Below are 13254 nucleotides of genomic sequence, written 5' to 3'. Positions count from 1 at the left end.
ATAGTTTAAAAGAATAAATATAATAGGTTTTCAAGAAGTATTCTAGTATTTTTAAGGATAAATATTTGTTAAACATGGCACCATTCTGAATGTATTACAGAACTCCAAATTAGAGAAGTTTCTAGGAATGTATGGGCAGCATGACCCTCTCCTCTTCTAAATCAGGGTTAGAATACATTTCTTACAAATGTTCTGGCTGTCAGACCAGGGAAACACTTCTGATCTGTTTGAATACCTCCAATAACTAGGCCTGAAATTCTAATGCTTACCTCACTGAGATAATAAGAATCTTACCAGCATTGCTGTGTTAAATACACCAAAAGATCTTTAGAAGTGTAAACACTTTAGGGCATCATGTCATTATATTCCTTCCTTCCTTCCTTCCTCCCTCCCTCCCTCCCTTCCTTCCTTTCTTTTTTTTTTTTTAAGATTTATTTTAGAGAGTGTATGTACACTGGGGGGAGGGGCGGTGGGGGTAGTGGAAAGGCAGAGGGAGAGAAGAAATCTTAAGTAGGCGCCATGCCCAGCACAGAACACCATGTGGAGCTTGATCTCACAACCCCAAAATGATGACCTGAGCTGAAAGCAAGAGTCCTATGCTTAACCGATTATGCCACCCAGACACCCCATTATATGCATTTCATATGGAATGTTGGATACCCTAACTTGGAGAACAGCTGCAATATAGAGTTCGCTCTCAAAAACGAAAATTATACATTTTTAGCAGGGAGTGGGGTGTAAGTAATGACTGCTTAAAGTATATTTGTTACACCATAAAGTTGTTTATGCTATTCTAACATTTGTGTCTTTATAACAAATGTTTAAAACACTTGCCTAAGAAAAGTTCAGAAATGCTTGAATGACTTAAAAAGCACTATTTGTAGGAGCTTATTGCATGCTTTAGTACTTCTTTGGTACTTGGTATTTGTGGCTTTTTTAATTAGATATTTTTTATACTAAATTGTTTAACAGGTTTTATCTTTCAAAAAGGAGAGCAATGAAGGGAAGTGTCTTTTCAGGCCTAGTTATTTTAGGTTTTTAACAAAGCAGTGTACGTAGATTAAAAATCCAAATAATCTTAAAGGAGTTGTAATAAACAATGCCAGTCCCCAGCTTTAAACTTCCCACTGCCAAGTCCAACTCCACAGAGGATTCTACTTTTAACTCTGAGCTGTTCTTAGCAGGCATTAATCCTCACATTTCTAAATTATGTACTTAAACAAGTATTTCTTGACATTTCTATCTTTTACTTTATCTGGTAATTTCTTATTATGGCAGTTGAGAATTTGGGTACTGTCAAACCATCCCATTCTCCCATTTCATTCCATCTAAGTGAGGTAACAATTTTTGGGGGGCGCCTGCGTGGCTCAGTTGGTTGAATGCCTGACTTGATCTCATCTCAGGTCTTGATCTCACAGTAGAGTGTTCAAGCCCTGCATTAGGCTCTACATAGGGTGTGGAATCTACTTTCAAAAAAAATAACAATTTTTTATTCAAGTAATAGTTTTTATTTCTCTTTTAATATCTATCTATCTATCTATCTATCTATCTATCTATCTAATCTTAGAGAGGCGGGAGGGCAGGGGAAGAGAGAGCCTTAAGCAGACTTGTGCTGAGCTCAGAGCCCATGGGGGGCAAGGGGGTTTATCTTACCACCCTGAGACCATGACCTGAGCTGAAACCGAGTCAGAGGCTTAGCTGACTGAGCCACCTGGGCACCCCAGTACTCAGATTTTACTTATGACTATGTGGAAGTAGTATTCACTTAAGTAATTTATTATCATTATATATCATTTCCTGTGCAACTCTTTGCGTGACGTGGAGCTTGATCTCACAGATCCTGACCCCAGCTGAAATCAAGAGTTGGACGCTCAACCAACTGAGCCACCCAGGCACCTCTCTTTGCCTTTTTTTTTTTTTAAGGTCTGTTTATTTTAGAAAGAGAGCACAAGTGGAAGAGGCAGAGGGTGAGGAGAGAAATTCTCAGGCAGACTCCACACTAAGACAGACCTCGGCGTGGGGCTTGATCTCATGACTCTGAGATCGTGACCTGAGCCGAAACCAAGAGTCATACGCTTAACCAAATGCACCACCCAGGTGCCCCTCAACAGTCAGGTTTTTAATCTCCAAAAGCTCATTCTTGTTTTCTGATCTTCATTTTTATAGCCTTCTGTTCTTATTTCATAAATTTAATATCTTTCCTGATGTATTAATCATGAGGTTTTTCTAGTTCAGGCTACCATAACAAAATAAAATAGCCTGAAAGATTTAAACAACAAAATTTATTTCTCACAGTTCTGGAGGCTCAAAAGTCCAAGACTGAGATGTTGGGCAAGGTAGGTCTCATTCTGAGGCCTTGGTTTATAGGAAGTGTGAAACAATTTGATTCCGTTTAACCCAGATTAATGAAACATTGGTTCGAAGTCAGAACTATATATTCTCCTGAGTTTGGGTATAGGATGACACTTCCTAGAAGCCATGGCGTGGAGTTAGCCCCTTTGGATAGTAGTTTGGTTTCTATGTGCCATTCAGCCAAAGGAATATACTACCCATTTGCTGTCCCCAGTTCTTTGGGGAAACTGGTTTCCATAGAGCCACTTCTTGTTGGCTGCAAAACATCCTACCAGTCAAGAAACTTGATTAAATTCTGGAATCCTCTTCTCACTTACTATTGGGGGCCCTGAGATCACCTTTTGCTAAAAACGAATGAAGGAATGGTTGATGATTTAAAAAAAAAAAATTTCAGGTATTCTCCTCTGGTGTATGAGTGTTGAAATGATGTCCTAGTACATTTTATGAATAAGGTATTTATTTGGGGGGCACCTGGGTGGCTCAGTCGGTTAAGTCTCCAACTCCTGTTTCTGCTCAGGTCATCATCTCCCGATCATGAAATCAAGCCCCGAGTCGGGCTCCCCTCTCAGTGCAGTGTCTGCTTGAGATTCTCTTCCTCTCCCTGTCCCTCTGCCCCTTCCCCCCACTTGCACGCTCTCTCTAAAATAAATAGATCTTAAAAAAAAAAAGAAGATACTCATTTGGATTATGAACTTCTCTTCGTTGCAAATATCCCCTGAAGGTTTGGACACCTCCCATCCCCGCTTTTCACTAATCCATTAATCTAAATTCTAGTCGAGCCTTCATTAATCTCTCAGGGAATGGATGAAAAGAATTTTGGAGTTTGAAGGTCTTCAAGATAAGGAGGACCTTGACAGTACAGGGTGTAAATTAGAAGATGAACACTGGGCAATATTCTTTTTCTTTTTTTAAGATTTTATTTATTTATTTGGCATAGAGCACAGGTAGGGGGAGTGGGAGAGGGAAAAGCAGGCTCCCTGCTTAGCAGGGAGCCTGATGTGCAGCTCAATCCCAGGATCCTGGAATCATGATCTGAGCCAAAGGCAAACGCTTAACCGACTGAGCCACCCAGGCACCCCACGGGCAATATTCTTGAAAGATGATAGAACACTGACAAATTTTGCCTTCTCAAGTTTGCTTTGGTAAGCTCTTGGCTTGGTGTCAGCAGTGTTTTAAATGGAACTACTTTGTAAAGCGGTAAATTTCAACCCATCCTATTTCAGGTCTCGTTATGCTTTTGCTGAGAGGGAGAGAAAAAGAAAGAGGAATCAAGCAGAGATGAAAAGATGTTGTAATTCACCCCCACCCCCGCTTTTCAGGATGCTTTAGTGCAAACTTTAATATTTCTAGTTCAACGATCTTCAGTAATTTAACTCTAAATGTGTTGAGGATCTGTTGCAATACCCTAGTTAGCATTGGATTAGGATGGATTAGCGGGTAGGGAAAGATAGAGCAAAAGGCCAATTTGAAGACTGACCCTGTTCCGGATTGCAGGGTACCATGGTCTTCGAAGCATAATGAGGATGTTTTGTGATTTAATAGCCTCTGGACTTTTGGAGGGAGAAGAGGTAGAAAGGGATAAAGAAAAGCATGATTTGTGAATTGTTGCAAAGTAACTTAAACCAGTTCGTTTGTGTGCTACTCTTAGGTTTTTGGGTAAAGCTAGCCACCCAAAAAATTTGAAGTGGTGAGGGGTAAACTAACCTATGACAGTTGCGTGGCTAAATTATGAGCAAGTCTCAAACCAAACTCTGCCACACATCTAGAAGCTAATTAAGTGAACATATATTACCAAAAGCATTCATTTGGCCTGTTCTACAGCTCATTATCATTCTTGCTGTCTGTTCTGTTAAGTGCTCTGTCCACAGCTTGCACAAAAGGTTTCACTTTGGGCAGAGAAGGAAATATTCTAAAGGCCAGGATTCTGTCACCCTTAAAGATGCCATCATGGAACCAGGCATCCTCCTAAACAGAGTTCATTTAGCAATAGAGCTTTGAGGGCCATCCTTTAAGGAGTCAAGTTGCAGGCCTCACTAGATTCTTAAACCCTGTTCGTGCAACGCTGCAGTTTCTCTCAAATTACTTTAGCCAATCCAAGTAACTTGAACACCTTTAATTTCACTGGTAAGAGCCCATTGTTAACTACCAAGCAATGAATTTCATAAGGGAACACTCATTTCCCATCTTCATTTTGCTTGTTAGCAGAGCCTCAGGTGATGATTGAGATACGGATACAGAAGTGCTTGTAGTCGCTGTCTATTATAGAGTATGACCTTTCTGACTATGAGCTGACCCCACCTCGCGTGTGAATTTTCTATCAGAACAACACACACTGTCCTTGCTAAAACATTTTAAATTACAGATGTGATACAGATGAAGTTCTTGACACACACAGTTTAATGTAACCCATAGTTGCTTATCATTTCACTAAAGTAAAATGACCTAGAAGACTGATGCACAGGAAAGAGGGTCACTCGGCCAGTCAATGATTTTAGCGGGTCACTCTTTATCCACATTTTTCTAATTGGCATGGAAGCACCAATATATGGCCAAAAGGGACCACTTAAATTTTCAGTTCTACTTTAGTGTTGTTTTTCTGTTTATTTTTTGTTTTGTTTTATTTTTTCGAGGGACGGTATGTTATTTAGTGCTGTTTGGGAATTCATGATGATGTCAGGATGTCGACGCTTTACTGCTCTATGTAATTTTGCCTGTGGCAGACAAGCTTAATCCCAGGCTTAATCCCAGAGGTCCCGTGAGTTGTTGTTTCCACGGTCTGAAATTCCAGTTCAGTCTGGCTAAATCTGTATAATCATATCTCAGGATCCTTAGATGTTTAAAGATTTATTTATTTTAGAGAGAGAGTGAGTGGGAGGAGGGTTGGAGGAAGAGAGAGAATCTCCAGCAGATTCTCCGCAGAGCAGGGAGCCTGCCTCAGGGCTGGATCTCATGATCCTGAGATCATGACCTGAGCCAAAATCGAGAGTGGAATGCTTAACTGACTGAGCCACCCACGTGCCCCATGGATCCTTAGATGTTTGTACATAGTTCTTGGAGGCTTGGAATGCAACCCAATTAAATGTTCCACAAGGCAATGAGGCTTTTCCAAAGACAGAATTTTCTAATGACTAGATTCTTTAGAGATTTTTAGTTCTGCCATTGTTGTGTCCTAGTTATGTCATCTTTCAAGTCCATACTTGGGATGCCCAATATAGGACCTATCCACTTTTGCCTACATACCAGTCTTAAATCTCATAGTATATAGAGGAAAGAGATTCCACATCTTCTCTTTCCTTTTGTTAATAACCAACTAAATTCTACTTTCTGCAGGGAATGGGGAAAGGATTTTGCAAGAAACGATTTTTCCCCCACCTCAGCTCTTTTCCTGCTTCGTTAGAGTATTCTGATGCATTGTTAGCAGAATGGCCTAAATCTTCTTCCCATACCTGTAAAATGAGGTCAGTAGTGCTCACTTCATGGATTGTTGTGAGGATTATTTGAAGTAGTTCACAAAGGTGCTTAGCACAATGCCTAGCACACAGAAATCCCTTGGTACATGTTATTATTTTAACTTTAAGATAACTTATGGTTTGCAGAACAGTTGCAAATATAGTACAGAGATATTCGTAGACTTCACTCAGCTTCCCCTAATATACGAATAATACTTCAATACAAAACAAAAAAATGGTACAATAATGTTAAACTACAGGCTTTATTTGGTTTCACCAGTTTTTCCATTAATGTCCTTTTTCTGTTCAGGATCCAATCCAAAGTACCACATTGCATTTAATATTGTGTTTTTAAGAAAGAGAATTTTATTTTTTCAGCCCATCCTGATTCCCAGGTGTTCAGCGTTGTAACACCATCAGGCCCCTGTGAGGCATTCCAGATATTCACCTTAATTTTCTGGGACTTCCTTTGGGCCTTCATCCACATAATGTATCTCTTCCAGCCAAACAAGCTAGGTAGATGAGAGGAATTGTTTTATTCACTTTGACTCTCAAGGGCCTTTGAGAAGATGGTGTCAGAAGCTGAAAGAGCTCAGGGCTGGATAGGGGTGGAATTCCAGGATCTGAGCTGGGGGTTGGGGTGAGCAGCTCATGGGGTTGTGGTAGCTCCAACCAAGGGAGCAGCATGGGCAGGAGGGTCTCACAGAGGTGTCATAGTAGGGCCCGTTAGCTAATGTGAAACTGGCTTACCAGCCCACAGTGGATAAGAGGTCCAAGTATAAGGAAGAAAAACATCGTTCAAAAGAAGTTTTAAGCTGAATGAAGATGATGAGGAGCAGCACGTAGCACAATTCACGAGCCAAGTATCAAGTACTAAGAGCTTTTAAATTAATTCCTGTGGCTGTGGATGCAAGAGGAGCTAGAAAGGAACACATAAGTACATGACAAAATGAAGGACACTTTCTGATCTTTATAGACTGAGAATTTCAATTTGAGACGAGAAGAAGGACTTTGTGAGCTGCATCTGATCATATGCTCAAGATGAGGCTCATTGATATGCCCTTAGTATGCATCAGTGGTGAAAAATCAGCTTGGCAGCCAAAAGAGGGTGTAAGTCAGGGCTGGAGAAACAATAGACTAGCCAAAAGACTTGCAAGGAAAAACTGAGGAATGAGATATCCATAAGGGCTTTGAAAAGCTTTAAGATATTCTCAGGAACTTAGAAGTCCACATGCATGCCCAGGGCTGTTCATGCTGTCTCCATACTCAGGTAATACTTGAGAAGGCCCTGAGATCTCTCCTCTACCTGACTTTAAGGCTCTGAGAGAGCAGGAAGTAAAAGGTAAAGCAGAGTTGTAAATTGCATGGTGCAATGGTGAAGGCATACCACAGCATACACATAGAGCCCTTGGCAAAGAGACTTAACTGGTTCCAAGAATTTAAGAAAATCTCTGTCTGGGGCACCTGGGTGGCTCAGTCGGTTAAGTGTCTGCCTTTGGCTCAGGTCATGATCCCAGGGTCCCGGGATTGAGCCCTGCATTAGGCTTCTTAGCAGGGAGTCTGCTTCTCCCTCTTCCCCTCCCCCCTCGTGGTTTCTGTCTCTCTCTCAAATAAATAAATGAAGTCCTAAAAAAAAAGAAAGGAATGGGGCGCCTGGGTAGCGCAGTCGTTGAGCGTCTGCCTTCGGCTCAGGGCGTGATCCCGGCTTTCCGGGATCGAGTCCCACATCAGGCTCTTCCGCTGGGAGCCTGCTTCTTCCTCTCCCACTCCCCCTGCTTGTGTTCCCTCTCTCTCTGGCTGTCTCTCTGTCACATAAATAAATAAAATCTTTAAAAAAAAAAAAAAAAGAAAGGAAGGAAGATCACTGTCTAATCATTAGCTAATAAGTACCTTAAGCTGAGTAGAGACTTCAGTGACCACGCACAACAAAGAACACACACTTTACAGAATTAGCTCAGAAAAATCACCAAATAACCACAACAAGTAGTAGCAGCAATAAATCCTAGGGAGGAGATCTGATTTCCAGAATTATCACACTATATTATTTAAAATGTCCAGTTTTCAACAACAACAAAAAAATAAGACATGCAAAGAAACAGAAAACAGGCCCATACACAGGCAAAAAAAAAAAAAAAAAAAGAAAGAAAGAAGAAAGAAAGAAAGAAAGAAAGAAAGAAAGAAAGAAAGAAAAAGAAAAACAGAATAAAACAGAAAAGCAATCAATAGAAACTATCCATGAGGGAGCCCAGACACTGGATTTACTAGACAAAGACTATTAGCTATTTTAAATATGTTCAAAAAACTAAAGGAGACTATGTTAGAGAACCAAAGGAAAGTGTCTCGCCAAGTAAAGAATATCAATATAGAGAGAAAATATTTTAAAATAGAAATAGAAATTCCGGAGTTGGAAAGTACAATAACTTATAAGAAAAAAAAAAGGCTGGGGGTTGCTTAATAACTGAAATGAAAAATTCACTGAAAGGGCTCAATAGCAGATTTGAGCTGGCAAAGGAATCAGCAGACTGGAAGATAGGTCCATTGAGATGACCTAGTCTGAGGAACAGAAAGAAAAAACGAACGAGGGGTGCCTGGGTGGCACAGCGGTTAAGCGTCTGCCTTCGGCTCAGGGCGTGATCCCAGTGTTATGGGATCGAGCCCCACATCAGGCTCCTCCGCTGGGAGTCTGCTTCTTCCTCTCCCTCTCCCCCTGCTTGTGTTCCCTCTCTCGCTGGCTGTCTCTATCTCTGTCGAATAAATAAATAAAATCTTTAAAAAAAAAAAGAAAAGAAAAAACGAACAAAGAAAAATGAATGAAGCCTTGACTTGTGGGAAAGCATCAAGCTTACCAAAATATGCACAATGGAAGCTGATAAGGAGAGAGGAAAGCAAGAAAAGAATATTTGAAGGAATAACGGCTAAAAACTTCCCAAATTGATGAAAAAGTTTACAAATCCAAGAAGCTCAAGAAACTTTAAGTAGAATAAACTCAAAGAGACTGACATCTAAACACATCATAATCAAACTGTCAAAGCCAAAAACAAAGATTCCTAAGGCAGCAAGAGAGATGCGACTCACCAAGAAAGAAGAGCTTCAATAAGATTAACAGTTCATTTTTCATCAGAAACCAGGGAAGCCAGAAGAGAGTAAGATGACATTTTCAAATTGCTGGAAGAAAAATGTTCAACTAAGAATTCTATATCCAGCAAAACTCTTCTTCAAAAATAAAGGAGAAATTAAGACAGTGTCAGATAAATAAAAACTAAGACAATTTTTCACTAGTAAACCTGCCTTAAACATTGAAGGGAGACTTTATGATTGAAAGGCACTAGAGAGTAATTTGAAAGCACTTGAAGAAATAAAGATAACTACACCCATAAATATAAAATACAGCATAAGTTATTTTTTCATAATTCTTTTTTCTCTCTGAGTTAAAGAAAAATGCATAGAGCAATCATTTAAAATCTGTGTTGATATGCACATGATGTGTAATTTATATGACAGTTGCACAAAAGGGGGAGGAGAACTGAGCCATAAAATAGGAAAGTTACTGTTTATTATTCAAATGAGGTTGGTATTAATATGAATTAGGTTGTTGTAAATAAAGATGTTGACTGTAATTTCCAGGGAAATGAAATAACCCAAAGTGGAAGAGTGTGTATATGTATATACACACATACATAGTATATAGTAAAAGAAATGACAAGGAAATTAAAATAGCACAATAGAAGATATCTATTTAACACAAAGGAAGGCAGTAATGTAGGAAGAAAGAAAAAAAAAAGACATGACTCATATTGAAACAAATATCAAAATGGCAGACATAGGGACATGTGGGTGGCTCAGTCAGTTAAGCATCTGCCTTTGGCTCAGGTCATGATCCCAGGGGCCCGGGATCGAGCCCCACACTTGGCTCCTTCTCATTGGGGGTGTCTGCTTCTCCCTCTCCCTCTGCCTCTGCTGGTGTGTCCTCTCTCTCTTACTCACTCTTTCTCTCAAATAATCTTTTTTTTTTAAATGGCAGACATAAATTCTACCTTACCAGTAATTACATTAAATGCATATGGATTAAATGCTCCAATTAAAAGACAGAGATTCCAGAATAAATAAAATACATGACCCAATTATATGCTGTCTACAAGAGATCCCCTTTAGATTCAAGGAAACAGAGGTTGAAAGTAAAAGCATGGGAAAAGACATAGCATGCAAACAATAATCAAAATAAACTTGTAGTGGCTGTGCCAGTATTAGACAAGAGAGACTTTAAGACAAATTGTTACTTAAGACAGAGAAGGATATTTTATGATAATAAAGGCCAATATATCAAGAAGATTTAGCAATTATTAAACATACATGCACTTAACTATAGATCTCCAAAATACATGAAGCACAAACTGATGGAACTGAAGAGAGAAGTAAATAATTCAACAAAAACAGAGACTTCAATACCTACTTTCAGTATGGAGAGAATAATGAGGCAGAAGATCAACAAAAAAGTTGAAAAGTTGAACACTACAAACCACGTAGACCTGACAGACATAGAACACACCATCCAATAACAGAAGAACACATTATTCTCAAGTGCACATACGACATTCTCAAGGATAGAGAAAGCAAATCTTAATAAATTTTAAAAGATTGAAATCATACATATATACATTCTGAAAGCACAATGGAATGAAATTAGAAATCAATAATAGAATGAAATTTGGGAAATACACTAATACACGGAAATTAAATAGCAGACTCCTAAATAACCAATGGGTCAAAAAATTCACAGAGAAATTAGAAAATACTTTGAGATAAATGAAAGCAAAAACAATATATCAAAACTTACAGTACATAACTAACACCATGTTTGGAATGAAATATATAGCTGTAAATGGCTATTTTTATTTTTTATTTTTTTATTTTATTTTTATTTTTTTTAAAGATTTTATTTATTTATTTGACAGAGAGAGACAGCCCGTGAGAGAGGGAACACAAGCAGGGGGAGTGGGAGAGGAAGAAGCAGGCTCCCAGTGGAGAAGCCTGATGTGGGGCTCTATCCCAGATTCCAGAATGCTGGGATCACGCCCTGAGCCGAAGGCAGATGCTTAACGACTGTGCCACCCAGGCGCCCCTATATATATATTTTAAAAGATTTTATTTATGTATTTCACAGCACGCACAAGCAGGGGGAGCGGAAGGCAGAGGGAGAGGGAGAAGCAGGCTCCCCACCAAACAGAGAGCCCGACAAAGGGCTTGACCCCAGGACCCTGGGATCACGACCTGAGCCGAAGACAGGCACTTAACTGACTGAGCCACCCAGGCGCTCCTATATATTTTTTTTCTTTTTTTTAAGATTTTATTTATTTATTTGAGAGGGAGAGTGAGTGAGAGAGAGAGCGTGACAGGGAGAGGAGCAGAGGGAGAGGGAGAAGCAGACTTCCCCCACCCCCAGAAGCAGGAAGCCTGATGTGGGGCTCTATTCTGAACCTCTGGGATCATGACCTGAGCCAAAGGCAGACACTTAACTGACTGAGCCACCCAGGGGCCCATATATATATATATATTTTTTTTTTAATTTATTTTTTTTTAGTAATCACTATCTGCAATGTGGGGCTCGATTTCATGACCCCGAGATTAAGAGTCACATGCTCTTCCAACTGAGTCAGTGAAATACCTCAATGGCTATATTTATTTATTTATTTAAAAATATTTTGAGAGAGAGAGTGCCCATGTACCTGTGAGAGAGTGGGGGGAGGGGCAGAGGGAAAGAGAGAATCTTAAGAAGGCTCCACGACCAGCCTGATGCAGGGCTTGATCTCATGACCCTGAGGTCAAGACCTGAGCCTAAATCACAGGTCTGACACTTAACCGATTGTGCCAATCAGGCATCCATATCTTTTTTTTTTAAAAGATCTCGAATCAATAACCTAACCTTCCATCTTAAGAAAGTAGAAAAAGAAGAGCCAACTAAACCCTAACCAAGCAGAAGGAAAGAAATAATAAAGATGAGAACAGAAATAAATGAACTAGAGAATAGAACAATAGAGAAAATCAACAAAACTAAAAGTTGGTTCCTTGAAAAGATTGACAAAATTAACACATCTGTTTGTAGAATGACCAAGGGAAAGAAAAGATTCAAATTAGCAGAAACAGAAATTAAAGAAGGGATTACTACTGTCTTTATAGAAGTAAAAATTAAAAGGGAATACCATGAACAATTGTATGCCAACAAATTAGATAACCTAGATGAAATGGGCAAATTCCTAGAAAGACATCAGGTTGGTCTAACATAAAAATCAATCAAATGCATGAATATTAATAGAGCAAAGTAACAAAACCACATAATCATTGCAATAGATGCAGAAAAAAACCTTTGACAAAATTCAACATCCCTTCATGAAGAAAAAAACACTAAAAAAACTAGGAACAGAAAAAAGAACTTCCTCAACCTGATAAAACCATTTACAAAACCCACAACTTACATCATACTTAATGGTGAAAGACTGAACATTTTCCCTTTAAGATCAGGAACAAGCGATGATGTCCATTCTTGCCACTTCTACTCGACTTTGTACTTGATGGTCTAGCCAGGGTTATTATGCAAGAAAAAGAAATAAAATGCATCTATCTATAGAAAGAAATAAAACTATGTTCATTTTCAGATGACATGATCTTACAAGAAGAAAATCCTAAGGAATTCACACAAATACAAAAATATTAGAATAAGTGAATTCAGCAAAGTTTCAGGATGCAAGAACAATATACAGAAGGAACAGTAATCAATAAAGTGTGGTAATGGCATAAAATAGACATAAGATCAATGGGATAAAATTTAGAGGCCCCAAATCAATCTTCACCTTTGTGGTCAGTTGATTTTTGACAAGGGTGCCAAGACAATTCAATAAGGGAAAGAACAGTCTTGTCAACATACGGCACTGGAACAACTGAATATCCACACGCAAAAGAATGAAGATGAACACCCTTACCCTATATGCCCATATGAATTCCAAGTGGATCATAGATGTACATGTAAGAGATAAAACAATAACACTTTATTTTTTAAGATTTTATTTATTTATTAGAGAGAGAGAGAGCATGAACAGGAGGAAGGGAAGAGAGAGAGGGAGGAGCAGACTCCCTGCTGAGCAGGGATCCTGATGCAGGGCTCGATCCCAGGACCCTGAGATCATGACCTGAGCCAAAGGCAGACACCTAAGCCACAGAGCTACCCAGGTTGTCCCAATTATGGTTATTTATTAAAAAAAGAAATCTGTCGGAGAAAGACAAATACCATATGATTTCACTCATATGTGGAATTTAAGAAACAAAACAGATGAACATAGGGGAAGGGAACGAAAAGCAAAATAAGATGAAAACAGAGAGGGAAGCAAACCATAAGAGACTCTTAACTATAGGGAACAAACTGAGGGTTGCTGGAGGGGAAGTGGGTGGGGGGAAGGGATAA

The sequence above is a fragment of the Ursus arctos genome, unplaced genomic scaffold (assembly GCF_023065955.2).
Source record: "Ursus arctos isolate Adak ecotype North America unplaced genomic scaffold, UrsArc2.0 scaffold_4, whole genome shotgun sequence".
Classification (NCBI taxonomy): Eukaryota; Metazoa; Chordata; class Mammalia; order Carnivora; family Ursidae; genus Ursus; species Ursus arctos.
This window is presented reverse-complemented; position numbering follows the sequence as displayed.